Source organism: Thamnophis sirtalis, unplaced genomic scaffold, assembly GCF_051295495.1.
Source record: "Thamnophis sirtalis isolate CommonGarterSnake01/CBP01778 unplaced genomic scaffold, rThaSir2_p1.2 scaffold_6, whole genome shotgun sequence".
NCBI lineage: Eukaryota > Metazoa > Chordata > Lepidosauria > Squamata > Natricidae > Thamnophis > Thamnophis sirtalis.
Window position 1 is genome coordinate 62216559 of NW_028261386.1, and position 13149 is coordinate 62229707.

Consider the following 13149-nt stretch of genomic DNA (forward strand, 5'->3'; position numbering starts at 1 on the left):
GTCTAGATAATAGAGTCAGCAAATGTTGGAATTATGAAAGGAATGAGTTAATATCTTTTTCCAGATCTAATTCACAAGTTCAAATGGAATAGCAAGATCAAAGACAACACTTTACATTCGGAAGCTTTGAAGTGGCCAAGTTTCTCACTCTAACGAAGTTGAAGAAGTCATTTTAACTCATCAACTAGCATGGGAAAACTAATAATAGCTGTTACATTTTCAGTGCAGGGAAAACTGAAAACAATTTAATGAGTGCTTACAAAATTTGTTGTGTTTGATCAGGCTAATAGCTTAGATGACACAGAGATGATAGATTAGCATAACACCATATTAGCTCTTTCCACATCTGCTGCTCTTTGGCACATGTTTGGTGCCACGATCCTCGACAAGAACAAGATTGTATAACAGATGACCTCCTAAAGACTCATTCCTGTGGTTCTGAGCTATTTCTGTACCTCTCTAATTGTTTGTTGAAAAAATAATTAGATGCAATAATGGTTCATAACAGTTAAGATTTCTCTATAAGGTGACCAGTTATGTCTTACCAGAAAATAGATAATGTATCACTGAAGACAGTGCAGGAGAGAACAGAGCCCAAATTTGTTATCAGGCTTAATTGATAAGAGGCAGGGGTTGGTTCTGGCAGGTACTACTATTGGTTTGCGCTCATGTGCACACTGCATACACATGCACAGTGTTCTGAGCATGTGCAGAAATGAAAAACAAGACGGTGGGTGCTGCCAGTTCCAGCGACCCAGGCCGCCAAACCACTACCGGTTCAGCTGAACTGGTCCAAACCAGTAGGAACCCACCACTGATTAGAGGTGAAAAGATGTGCTGCCTTGTAAGGGAGGGGAGCTGAAGGCTCATGAGGACAAAGAGGGGGCCAGAGAGCAAAGCTAAGAGATTACATAACTTAGACCATGTCTTCAAACTTTGATGCACTCTGGAGCCCCACTAGTTCACCATTGTTAAAAGTAAACATCATGATTTTTACTACCTTCCACTGGGAAATGAGAAAGAAAAATGAACATAGTGCTGTCTGAAGACTCTTTGTTGGCATGTATGAACAAATACTGTACCAGCAGGGAGACCTACACTGGGCTATATTTCCTCCCAGCATGGCAAAGTTCTCTATCCTTTTATTGGCATCTATACAGAGACTTTGTTGGCACAGTATGGGAAGTAAGGGTACAACAAGAACTCCTGGCATGCGAACAAAGGAGAGTAAGCCATGGCATCTATTACACATTATTTACATGTTCAGAGTATTGGAAAATTACCTTGGGTAATTTCCACTTTAGTTTGCACCCATCACATTCCCAATCAACCACTGAATCCATATCAGAACGAGCACACACATCATTCAGTTCAGCTAGTGAAAAATATAGTATGTTTGTTAAACATTAACAAACAACAAAAATATTAACTGGTAAAACTGAAATAAGATGGGGGCATTTGCAGAGAAAGAGAGAGAGAAAGAGAGAGAGACAGAGAGAGAGACAGAGAGAGACAGAGAGAGACATACGGACAGATGGACAGAGACAGAGAGACAGAGAGAGACAGAGAGACAGAGAGAGACAGAGAGACAGAGAGACAGAGAGACAGAGAGACAGACATGAACAACAGACTAACACAGTGTTTTCCTGAAAATAAGACAGCGTCTTATTTTCTTTTGACCCTCAAAATAGGCGCTTGGCTTTATTTTTGGAGAGGTCTTATTATTTTTGAGATGTGGTCACTTCATGGCTGCTGCTATGTTGTAATATTTTCAGGGGAGGGCTTATTTTCAGGGAATCAGGGTTTTATCTCCAAAACCATATATCAAAAGGCACTGAACTTTTGAGCCACAATAGAGAACAATTGAGAACAATATTGGGGATAATTAGCATTGACCATCCCCCCCAAAAAATAGTCCAACTGAAACCCTTTCATTACATAATGGTATATTAGAGATGGTAACATAAGGAAGCTGTAGTTTTTCTATCTTGATACTGAATCCATTAACGTTGTAGATATACATTGCATTGCTGTGTTCTGCTTTAAATGGAATTTATGCGACTACTGAGAAGCCATCTTCTTCAACGTGTCTTAAAATGTTTGGTCTTTTTTATTTTTAGTTTCAGTCCTCTCCAAATTAAAAATGTTCTTCAGGCAAAGTGAGAAGGATAATCTCTAATACTAGGGCAGAAGGGAAAAATTCTTGGAATACTAGCACTGTAGGAAGCATAGACAATTAAAATATTGGATTCCATGGAAGTGCTTTAAAATATTCCCATTAGGAAATAGAGATGGAAGACTGACTTAATTATAGCAGGATGTATAGGGAAAGAAAAAAATGAAAAAGGCCATAAATATTCAGATACAATTATTTTTTTCTGAAAAGCAAGTACACAATTTTGGTTATATTATACATATAAGACATAATATTTAGAATGACTTTCATCTCTTCAATTTCCGAGGTATCACTTTCACTTTGTATAGTCTTTGGAATTAGCCAATTGCATTCAACACATTGATCGGAAGCTATGTAATTTTTATTGTCACACTTTCATCTCTTTTTATCATCTTTTATATAAGAAGCCTAAACATAACATTATCTTTTGAACATGTATCAATCAATTCTCAGTGTTACTCATTTTCTGTGAATAATTATTTCTGATTCTCACTCTTCTGATCATTTAAAGAACAAACGTAATCTTAATGTTAGTGGTTTAAAAAAAATTGTAATAGAATATCAGATTTTTAATACATCCGAAACTCTCCAGAATGCACAGTATAAAATTATCTCCGAATCCTCAAGAGTTTATGTGAACTCGATTACAGAGAAAATAATTATCCAGAAGAAGCAGCTTAAAACAGGTATGGAAAAGTATTCTGTCATTCGAGAGCCAAAATCAATCAATCAATCTTGATTTTAAGTAAAGGAGGGAATGTTTTAGTTATTAGTGTAACTGCTCAGATTTCTAATAGGGTTTTAGTATTATTACTCTGGAGTAAACATATTTGCATATTAGATCTCCACTTTCTTAATCATTCCAACCTCAGTTCTAAACATGGCTTTCAATTTCATCCTTGTTTAATTCCCCCCCCTTGAAATAGCCCATAGCAGATATCTAGCATGGCCGAGGTTCAATTCCTATGTCTCACTGTGTTTACCATCAATATTGACATAATCATTAACTGAACAGTTATGAACATCATTTAAAAATGGATTTGAAAGTTTTTTGAAGATAATCCCCTCAGTTGGATACATCTAACTGACCCACTGGTTCAGCAGTTACATAGTTATTTATATGTTCAGGAAATATGAAGTCACTTGGTTCCAAATTATTTTTTATGTCCAATCACGTCCAATCATCTGAATTTTTGGACAATGTCAAGCATTAAATTCAAAATATGATGGAGTTTGTTGTCAAGCTCTAATCAGCAGACTATTGATAGCAATCATTTAAAAAAGCGGGCAGATTGCTGTGCCTTCCTGATCCTGCACAGACAAACTTTCTATCTAATTTCACCAGTATCCCAGAAACACAAATGTTAGAAAGGCTTGTGGTTTTGCAGTTGAGACCAGTCAACCCATCTTTGTCTATTATTTCATTTCAAGACCCTGTAGATCCCCAACAGGAGTCTATGAATTCAATGATCAGCAACAGATTGTTTCTTTGGTATTTAAAAATATAGGTATTTAAAGTTAAGCAGGAATGGAATTCTGGAAAACTCTATTCCTTAACTTTACTTGTATTTTTTTTTCAGAAGAACCAGTTGTATTTAATTACAGTTAATTGTGGGTGTTAAATCAATAGAGATAGCAATATTAATTATAGGTAAAAAGACAGGGGTCTGGTAGCATTGAATTAGTATCCAAATACTGAAGGAGAGTAAAATGACACCCAGTAAATAGATATGTTTATATTTTAATTCAATTCATTTTAATCTAGGTTAATCGACTATTTAGTCCGTATGTCAATTTAGCTTGCTTATTTTTAACAGCATTGTTGCCTTTTAAAAACACATTTTAACCCACATTATAGATGTCTTCTAAATCCATTCTTAGCCTGTTTGTAATCCACCTCAGATGGACTGTAATCCATTTCCATTTTATTATCATTATTATTTTTATTCCATGATAAAATAATTGGCCTAAATCAGGAATTCAAGAATCATATTATTGCTTCCTTTTGGGGATAACTTTGGAATGATACTTAGGTTGACTGCTTTATTATCGTTTCTGAAAACGGCAATAGAAGAATAATCAGAATTATACACATACCAAGATAGAGAGATAGTTTTGCTCGTCTGCATGGGATTCAGAAATATATATATTTCAAGCTAAGCAGTTATGAGTGTGGTTACTGGCTGGCTGGAGATAATATATGAAACTTCTTTCCATTGCCTTATTTGATGGAAGAAGTGTAATTTATATATGAATTAAATAACTAAGGAGTTAAACAGGTGAATGCTAATAGCATATTCTGAAATCCTGTTGGTTTTCACTTGCCTTGTATTCAAATATCCAGATTAATGTCAAGCTAATTTTAAGTCTCCTTTGATGTGGCATGGGAAGGTGTTGTATAATGACTCTGGAACAAATTCACTATCTTGCTTGCATAACAAGTTGTTTGTCTTGAAAACAGTTCTGGCATAAGACAACCAATTGTGAAAATAGAAGATTGTTAAAGAAAAGATGGGGGAACAAATATATTCGTGTAGGGTAAAAGAGCCAAAATGAATAAAGTTAAGGAAACAACATCTGGCACAGCAGAACCAAAATGATTGGAGAAATATAATTTCTGTTCTGGGCTAAAAATATTGTTTCAGTGCTGCCTAAAATCCTAGCTTCCAGATAATCAAAGCAGCCAAATGTTCTTTTGAAACAGCATTCTTTCTTCTTCTTTTAATTGTAATGATGTAAATATTCTTCCTATTTGCAAGGAAAGATCTAAATTTTCTTACACAGTATGAACAATATAGTGGGAGAAAGAAACCCACAAAGAAAAAAAAAGAGATAAATGCTTATTATTTACACAATATGTTCCAACTGCAATAAGGCCATCAAACATACTCTATATCCAATTTTCTTTTGTAGAAGGCTACAATGTCAGTTGTTATAGAAGCTAATTGAGAATGTGAAAGTGGAGATGTATTTTGAGAACTTATCCATGAAATATTTGCAAACACGTGACCCGACAATTGCGCGATAGACATATGCACGATGACAAAACCGTGACGACAAGCACAATTAGGGTTAGGGTTAGAGTTATAACGTACGTATATGCATCCCACTATGTAGTTTGTTGATCACGCGATTTTGTCGGTGCGCATTTGTCGGCGTGCTTTGTGGGTGCAGTTTTGTCATCGCAGTTTTGTCATCGCGCATATGTCAGTGAACCTTGCAAACATATGTTTCATTTTTAGAACTTAATAAAGAAAACTATATAATATTGTTGCAAAATATTTTCCGAGAAGTAGTCATGTTAGCCTGTTTCCACAAAACCATTTTGTGGTACCTGAAAGATATACATATATATTTAGACATTGAATATTATGGACTTTATTATCCAAAATGAAACAAAGACATATTATATATGCTGATTAGTTTGCCAATGCAAGAAGCTTGTATGTTGCACACTTAGCAACTTTTTGTGAATGGACATTATCAAAAGGTAACAATTACTTCCTTAATTTCCTGCATTTAATTTCCCTTATATTACCCTGCTAGCTTTCTCTTTCTCTTGTACAGCAATGAAGGGAGGGGGGAGAAGCATATACATAGGTACATATGCTGCTCACAATAATATTTACTGTATCCAGTAAAAGAAGTTGCTAACAAACAATATTTATTATGCTATTGGTAGACTGCTATACTCAAACGAGACTCTCAGTAGCTTACAATTGTCCTATGAGGTCCTTGGTGCTCTCTGAGCTTGGTTGGTTTTTCTTTTTTTTCTTTTTTTGCAGACATTTCATTACCAAACTAGGCAACATCATCAGGGCTAACACTACCAAGTTTGATAATGAAATATCTACAGAAAAGCAACCAAACTTAGAGAGCACCAAGAACTCTATAGAACAATTGTAAAGTTCAACCCTTAGCTACAAATATTAGTTACAACTGTCCATTTAAAGAATAATTCACTGAATAAATGCAATTAAAATATCAAAAAGCTAAAATCCTCAAACACATTATTTCTTGATAACCGCCTTGGGCACCAATGTGAATGTTCTTATCAGCTTTTCTGAACACCATGAGGAAGGACAGCATATGGAAAAAGGGTCGGGATGGGGAAGCTGTCCAAAGGATTAGAGGCTTAATAAAAAATTGGCTTCTCCACTCCAAAGCTCACACAGCAGCAGATTTTCAAGATCCTTATTTGAGGCATGTAGACCAGTTAAATTGTTTTTGTGAATGAAACAAATTTACAGGAAGCTTTAAATTACTTAAATGACAGCAGTAGAAACAGCCTTGCCAGAGGGAAGGAAAAGGAAAGAAAAAGATAGAATCCTTCTTCTTTGAAGAGTACAAAAGAACTTGTGCTTAAGTAAACTATATATAGAAAAAAGGAATCTGATAGCCACTGCCACTCTAGCCTTCCAAGCCTCTTTTGTGTGTATGCATGCGTGCGCGCGCACACACACACACATATGTGTGTGTGTGTGTCAGTGACGTGCGGTGAGCTTCATGGTCAGTGGGGCAAGCGTGAAAGCCTCCCCAAAGCCCCGGCGCCGCGTCTGCCATAGAGCGGAACCCTCACCGGCCATGAAGGTCACCGCACGTCACTCGGCAGTTCAAACTCTGCTCTGCAGCCCAAACTTTCTCCTCCCAGCAACTTGGCCTGTTGGACACAGTGGTGGCGGGGAGGAATGGGCTGGGTGGGCTGGCTGGCTGGGGAAGGGGGAGCCCTTTAAACCCCTGCTGCTGCATCGTCCCAGCAAGACTTCCTTTCGGCTCGCGGTTTCCCTTGCCTGCCTTAACCAAAGCTTGGCGCCCTGCCTCGGCTTTTGCGCTCTCCCTCTCTCAGCTGTGCAGCAGCATCGGCGGCAGCTCTCAGCCTACGGCGGCAGCATCGCGCAGGCTGTGGAAGGAGAAGGAGGAGGAGGAGGGAACCAAGAGAGGCGTTTAACAGGTGTGCGCCCAACAACCAGGACCTTCATTGCGCCTCAAGCCGCATTTCTTCCTGCATAGCCCTTTGGGCAACCCGAGAGCTCCGCCTGATGCCCGAAGGGCTTTGCAGGAAGAAACGCAGCTTGAGGCGCAATGACGGTCCTGTTTGTGGGGCGCACGCCCTCTCTTGGTTCCCCCCTCCTCCTCCTCCTCTTTCCACAGCCTGTGCGATGCTGCCGCCGTAGGCTGAGAGTTGCCGCCAACGCTGCTGCACAGCTGAGAGAGGGAGAGCGCAAAAGCCGAGGTAGGGCGCCAAGCTTTGGTTAAGGCAGGCAAGGGAAACCGCGAGCCGAAAGGAAGTCTTGCTGGGAAGACGCAGCAGCAGGGCTTTAAAGGGTTCCCCCCTCCCCAGCCAGCCAGGCCACCCAGCCCATTCCTCCCCGCCACCACTGTGTCCAACAGGCCAGGCGTCTCACGTTTATGGCAGACATAAACGTGAGACACCTGGCCTGTTGGGACATAGCGGCGAGAACCTTCTGCCGCCTCTGCGCTCCGCCGCCTCGCCCCCCCCGCCTCCTCCGACCCCACCACTGTGAAGAAAGAAAACACACACACACACACACACACACCTCACAATAAAAAAATTACAAATTAAATTACAATAAATTTGAATCCCCCTCCCTCCATCAGATCCACCTTTTCCAGCTGTGGAAACTCTCTCAACTCTCCTCTTGTCTGCCCAACATAAGCGTGCTCAACGTAAGCGTGCTCATAAGGCATGATTCGCTGCTCCCCGATCAGGAGGCGTATGATATGAAAGTTTTCGCTTGTTAACTCCTCCTTAACTTTTAAAAGGTGAACAATTCTTTAGGCAAAAGAGGCCCCGAGTTCTCTGGCCTCCTCCCATAGTTAACACTGAGAGCAGACACCAAGCCACTGTGACTTTGAATCTGGTAGCAACTACCCTGGCTTTAATTATTTTAAAAAAATTATTTAAAATTCTTTCTTTTCCCTTAGGAGACTGGTGAGGCCCCGCCTCCCCTGCCTCTAGTGACTGCACATCCCTGGTGTGTGTGTGTGTGTGTGTGTGTGTGTGTGCGCGTGCACACATGCATACACACAAAAGAGGCTTGGAAGGCTAGAGTGGCAGTGGCTATCAGATTCCTTTTTTCTTTTTCTCTCCTCCTTTTTTTTGGAAAAATGGATCAATATGCAGATGAGGAAACCTTAAAATTTTGAAATATCCTGGCTGGAATTCAAAATATATTGGAAGGATTTGGGATATTTGAGAAGAAGATGGATAGACTATTGTTTCTCACAGCAAAAGATGATGTGGTTGGAGCCCCCAAAATTTAAGAAGAGAATGAAAATATAGAAGATAAAGACAAGACAATAGATGAACTTATTAATGGAGCAAACATGGGTGAAAGTGGAAAGAAGGGAAGATGGAAAAGTGAATTTGACAATTTGGAGCTTTATCCCAGATTTCAAGATACAGGAGAAAAAAAGGGGTGATAATGATGGAGTTAAGAAGAGAAACCTTTTCCAAAATAAGTCTGACAACCAAAGACAAGCTAATTTCAATAACAATTCAAGGACAACGAGATTATCTGAGAGATCTTTCAAGCAATAAAGTGTGGAGAGAAATTTATAAAAACTTTATAAAGGAGTTAAAAAAAGAATTGACACAACAACTGGCAAGAGAGATAAGACTGTTTTGCCACTGGAAAGATACAGGTTGATAATAAAAGTTGATGATAAAAAGTTAATTTTTGGTGATTAATAAGTAGAAATTTTAGTATTTTGTAGATTGCTTTAGATTGTTATTAAATGTTTATTCATTAACATTTAATTAACTATGATAACAATAATGAAATGATAACCTTAACTAATAAAAGTAACTTAGATATAAATTGTAAATTGGGACTTGGGGAAAAGACCTTTATTTTTTATTAACAAATTTTTGTTTAATCTTGTTTTAAAGGTGTAATTTCTTTTGGGTCTGATGAGAGGAGATGTGATATAAATAGTAAATAATTTTTAACTAACTACAACAATAACAAGGAAATGTTAATGGATAATGTTTAATGATGTCTACATGTGTTGCATTGGTAAAAGCAATTGGTAAAGCTTGAATACAAGCTTTAAATAGTGAGTTGGGGGAAAAAGGGGGGGAATGCTTAGATATCTTATTAATTGATTTTTTTTCAGAATATGTTATAAAGGTGTAATGTTATTGGAGGTTTATTGAAATTGCGAATGAATGCCAGTAGGTGGTTGTGTCTTTAAATACAAATGATTTCAGATAAAAGCACATTTAAATAATTGTAGTTAAATGAGAATTGTGGTACATTGATAGTAAAATACATAGAGATTTTTGATTTAAAATGTACAATTAAATATAAATGAAGTATAAGTAATGATTGTGGAAGAACAGCATGAAATGTATTTGTAACCAATCGACATGCTTTCTACAAGATGTAATGAAGGATGATTCTATTTTTGTGTGTTTTTGTTCAATTAAAACAATAAAAAAATCTTTTCAAAAAAAAAAGAAAAGAAACAGCCTTACCAGGAAGAAAGCCCACGACAACAGAATAGGCAGGATAACTTCAATGAGGGGTTCAGACTCTATCCGGGCCTGGTACTTTAATTGGTCCTTTAAAACTTTCTGGTAGCTAGTGTTCTCGCTGCCCAATAGGCAGTACCAATGGCAATTTTTAGATTGTTTTTGTAGTAAATGTATTAGCTTTTAATATTCCAAAAGAATGAAAAAATATTTTGTGTTCAGTGTTTAAGGGGAAAAAATAATTGACAGAATTTAAATGTGAAATCAGGATGTCAGTGAGTAATTTAATTATAGCTTGCAAAATTGCTGCTGTCAGAAAGAGAAAGGATGTCTAGCTTCACACTCTTTTAGTGCTGCCCTTGTTTAATTTCTCCTAATGCTGTCATATATTTCCACAGATGGCCTACCCTTTACAGAAGTATCAGAAAAGGAGCCATCTCTCCAGAAACACGTCTCCATTGCTGAAAGAAGATTGTCAGTTACCTCATGCATGTAAAGAGTATAAGTAGTGCTCACTTAGGGCCCACAACTAGGACTGGCAACTCTGTTGCTCAGTGCCATAGTCACTAAGTGGAAAATCACCTATAGGCTTTATAGCGCCACTTCCCATTTGGTCATTAATTGAATCACAGCAGATGGTAATGAGACAGTTGACCAACAAGAACTATCTCTAAGTCCAACCTTCTCTCACACTTCATAAACAGCCTGAAGAATAATTCAATGGAGTCTTGAATAGAAAAGCCATAGAAAAAAAGAGCAGTTTCCAGACCAAAAACTTGCCCCATTCTCTTTCTGACCACATACATATCAATGATAGGATTCCAAGGCCCAGAAGCTTCCCACTCAGTTCTGTAAAGGGTAGTACTATAATGGGATACCCAATTTTTCCTTGACCACCTTAGCTTTTGAATGATCCACCCTATTAAAATTATGGGACAAAATGTCACTCTGCATTTCAGTGAATTGCAGAAATAAGGTTATGTTCCAGATATGCATCCAACTATTTGCCCATTTAAAAGTGACATTCTGTTTCCAAATTTTGAGAAGATGTCCAAGGCTGGTTTTTTTTTAGGGTGGTGGTGGTTGTGAGGATGGGGTTGTTGTGGCTTGTCGGCCACCAACCCCTTCAGCAGCCGAATCAGATGAGGAGGCAGAGGGGGAGTCGGGGCCAGCATCAAGGTGACCTGAGAGCTCCAAGGGGGAAGAGGGAATACAGTTGGTCAGAGATAGAGGCAGGTTCAGAGGTGGCTAATAAGGAAGAGGATGAACAGCTGGGTCCCATGCCTGATGTGCAGATGTGGAAAAGGCAGAGGAGAGGAGAGCAGTGAGACTCTATGGGCCAGTCCTCAGGATGGAAGGGCCACTGCTGCTAGCTAAGCTCCATTCTAGCTCTGGGGCTAAAAGGCAGGGGCAGGAGACGAATAGGTGTGGCAGACAACTATTCATCTCTCTGTCACTCAGCTACTGATAGTCCAAACCTCTGAATCCTGTCTGGAACTGTATCGGAATCCTTTCTTGGAACCTGCGGCACTGAGAGTTGGGTGCGCCTTTGGAACAAGTGTGTGTGTGTGTGTGTGTGTGTGTGTGTTTGTGTGTCTGCTGCTGGAAAAAGAGTGGGCACATCTTCCAGGACTTCATTTACGAGTGTGGGTAGAGGGAGAGACTCCTGGTGTGTTGGGGCCATTTCACAGGGAAAGGGAGCGAGCTTCACTTTCCACAGGCACTTAGAGACTTTGTTAGCCTGCTGTCTGTGTGAGAGAGACTCTTGGCTGGGGCTGCTGGCACTTCTAAGAAAGGGGATGTTTAGTTAAACACAGTGTGCTTGTTTTGTTTGGGAACCAGGTTAGAACATGGGGTCCCCGAGGCTGTGTTTTCTCACATTGCAAAAACCAGAGGTGAACAATCTGCAGAGGGACTTTAACTGGGACTGTGCTTTTTTCATGGTGGTGGGGTTTGCTTGTGTTACAGTTGCTTGTGTTACAGTTTTAAGCTGCAATTTATCTGTGAGACTGGGATGAAAACTTAATGAAATTTCAAGTAGTTGAAAACCAATTGAAAACACACAGAAGTTTTTTTCCCACTGTAACAGAAATGATTGGTTTTATCGAATGCTGTTAATTTTTACCCTGCCTTTATTTTTGTAAATAACTCAAGGTTGCGAACATAACCCACTTCTCTTCTCCTCCTATTTTCCCCACAAGTTGGGTTGTGCTGAGAGGAGTGACTGATCCAAAGTCACTCAGCTGGTTTTCATGCTTAAGGCAGGAGTAGAACAAAGACTCTTGGTTTTTAGTCCTAACCACTAGATCAAACTGGCTGTCTAATAATTGTGAGTCCATGTACAGTACAGTACAAAACCTAATATTGTTTGACCAGTGTACAAATGTAATATTGCTTGGTCAGATATTTATACTTATCATACTGTTGAAAATGTTATTCCTCAAGTTAATACTAATGATAGAAAACAAAAGAGTTGAAATTTCTAGTGGTGCAGGGGTTGAAGTACAGTATTGCAGGCAAACTCTGCCCACAGCCTGGAGTTCGATCCTGACATGCTCAGCCTTCCAGCCTTCCAAAGTCGGTCATCTGAGGACCCTAATTGTTGGTGGCAATATGCAAATAATGCTTAGATTGCAAACTACCCAGAGAGTAAAGCGCTATTGGGAGGTATATAAGCCTAAATGCTATTACTAAATGCTGTTGCTAATTTATGAAACAGAAAATGCCAAGGTAGCTCTAAATTATCTTGCTATTTTCCTATAGTCCATTACAGTTCTTAATATTCTATTCTGCATTCTGTCTTACAGTAATCATATTTTATAGATACAAACTTAAATGTAATAACAGTTTGTAATATTTGCTTAACTGTTATTTGATGTTAGATCTTGGTATATTTTATTAGGTGAATACCATGTAGATATATCAAAAACTCACATTCAAGCACTCATCTTATATACAGTAATCCAGTTTCTGAAATTTATGATGCAGACACTTGGCAAGACCCAATATAATATTGCTATAATATAATTATTTTGTGAGCTTTTCCTGGATCTTTGTACAACTAGTCTGAATTTAATACAGCAATCAAAGGTTCATAAATTCAAATTGTCTGCTTTTATTTAAATAGCTTCCATTTTGAGATAATGGGCTCAATTCTGTTTCACATGAACAACTGATTTGGTGCCCAGGAAAACTTATCACAGGCCTGACAACACTTATTTGACATGCTGCTTACATTGTAGCAGATGATGGTGACACAATGGCCCACACTAATGTGAACTATACTTAAAAAGAAATATTCCCAGGAAAGCTAATGGAAACACTTGTGCAGTAAGAATTTCTATGGGTCATAGATTCCTGGCTAAATGTAGGGTGATGAATCTTCCAGCTTTACAGTTCTATGCTTCTGAAAGTTTGACTACTTACTGATAAAACAATTCAGAAACAATGGAAATGTATTGTCATAAGAAGAGAT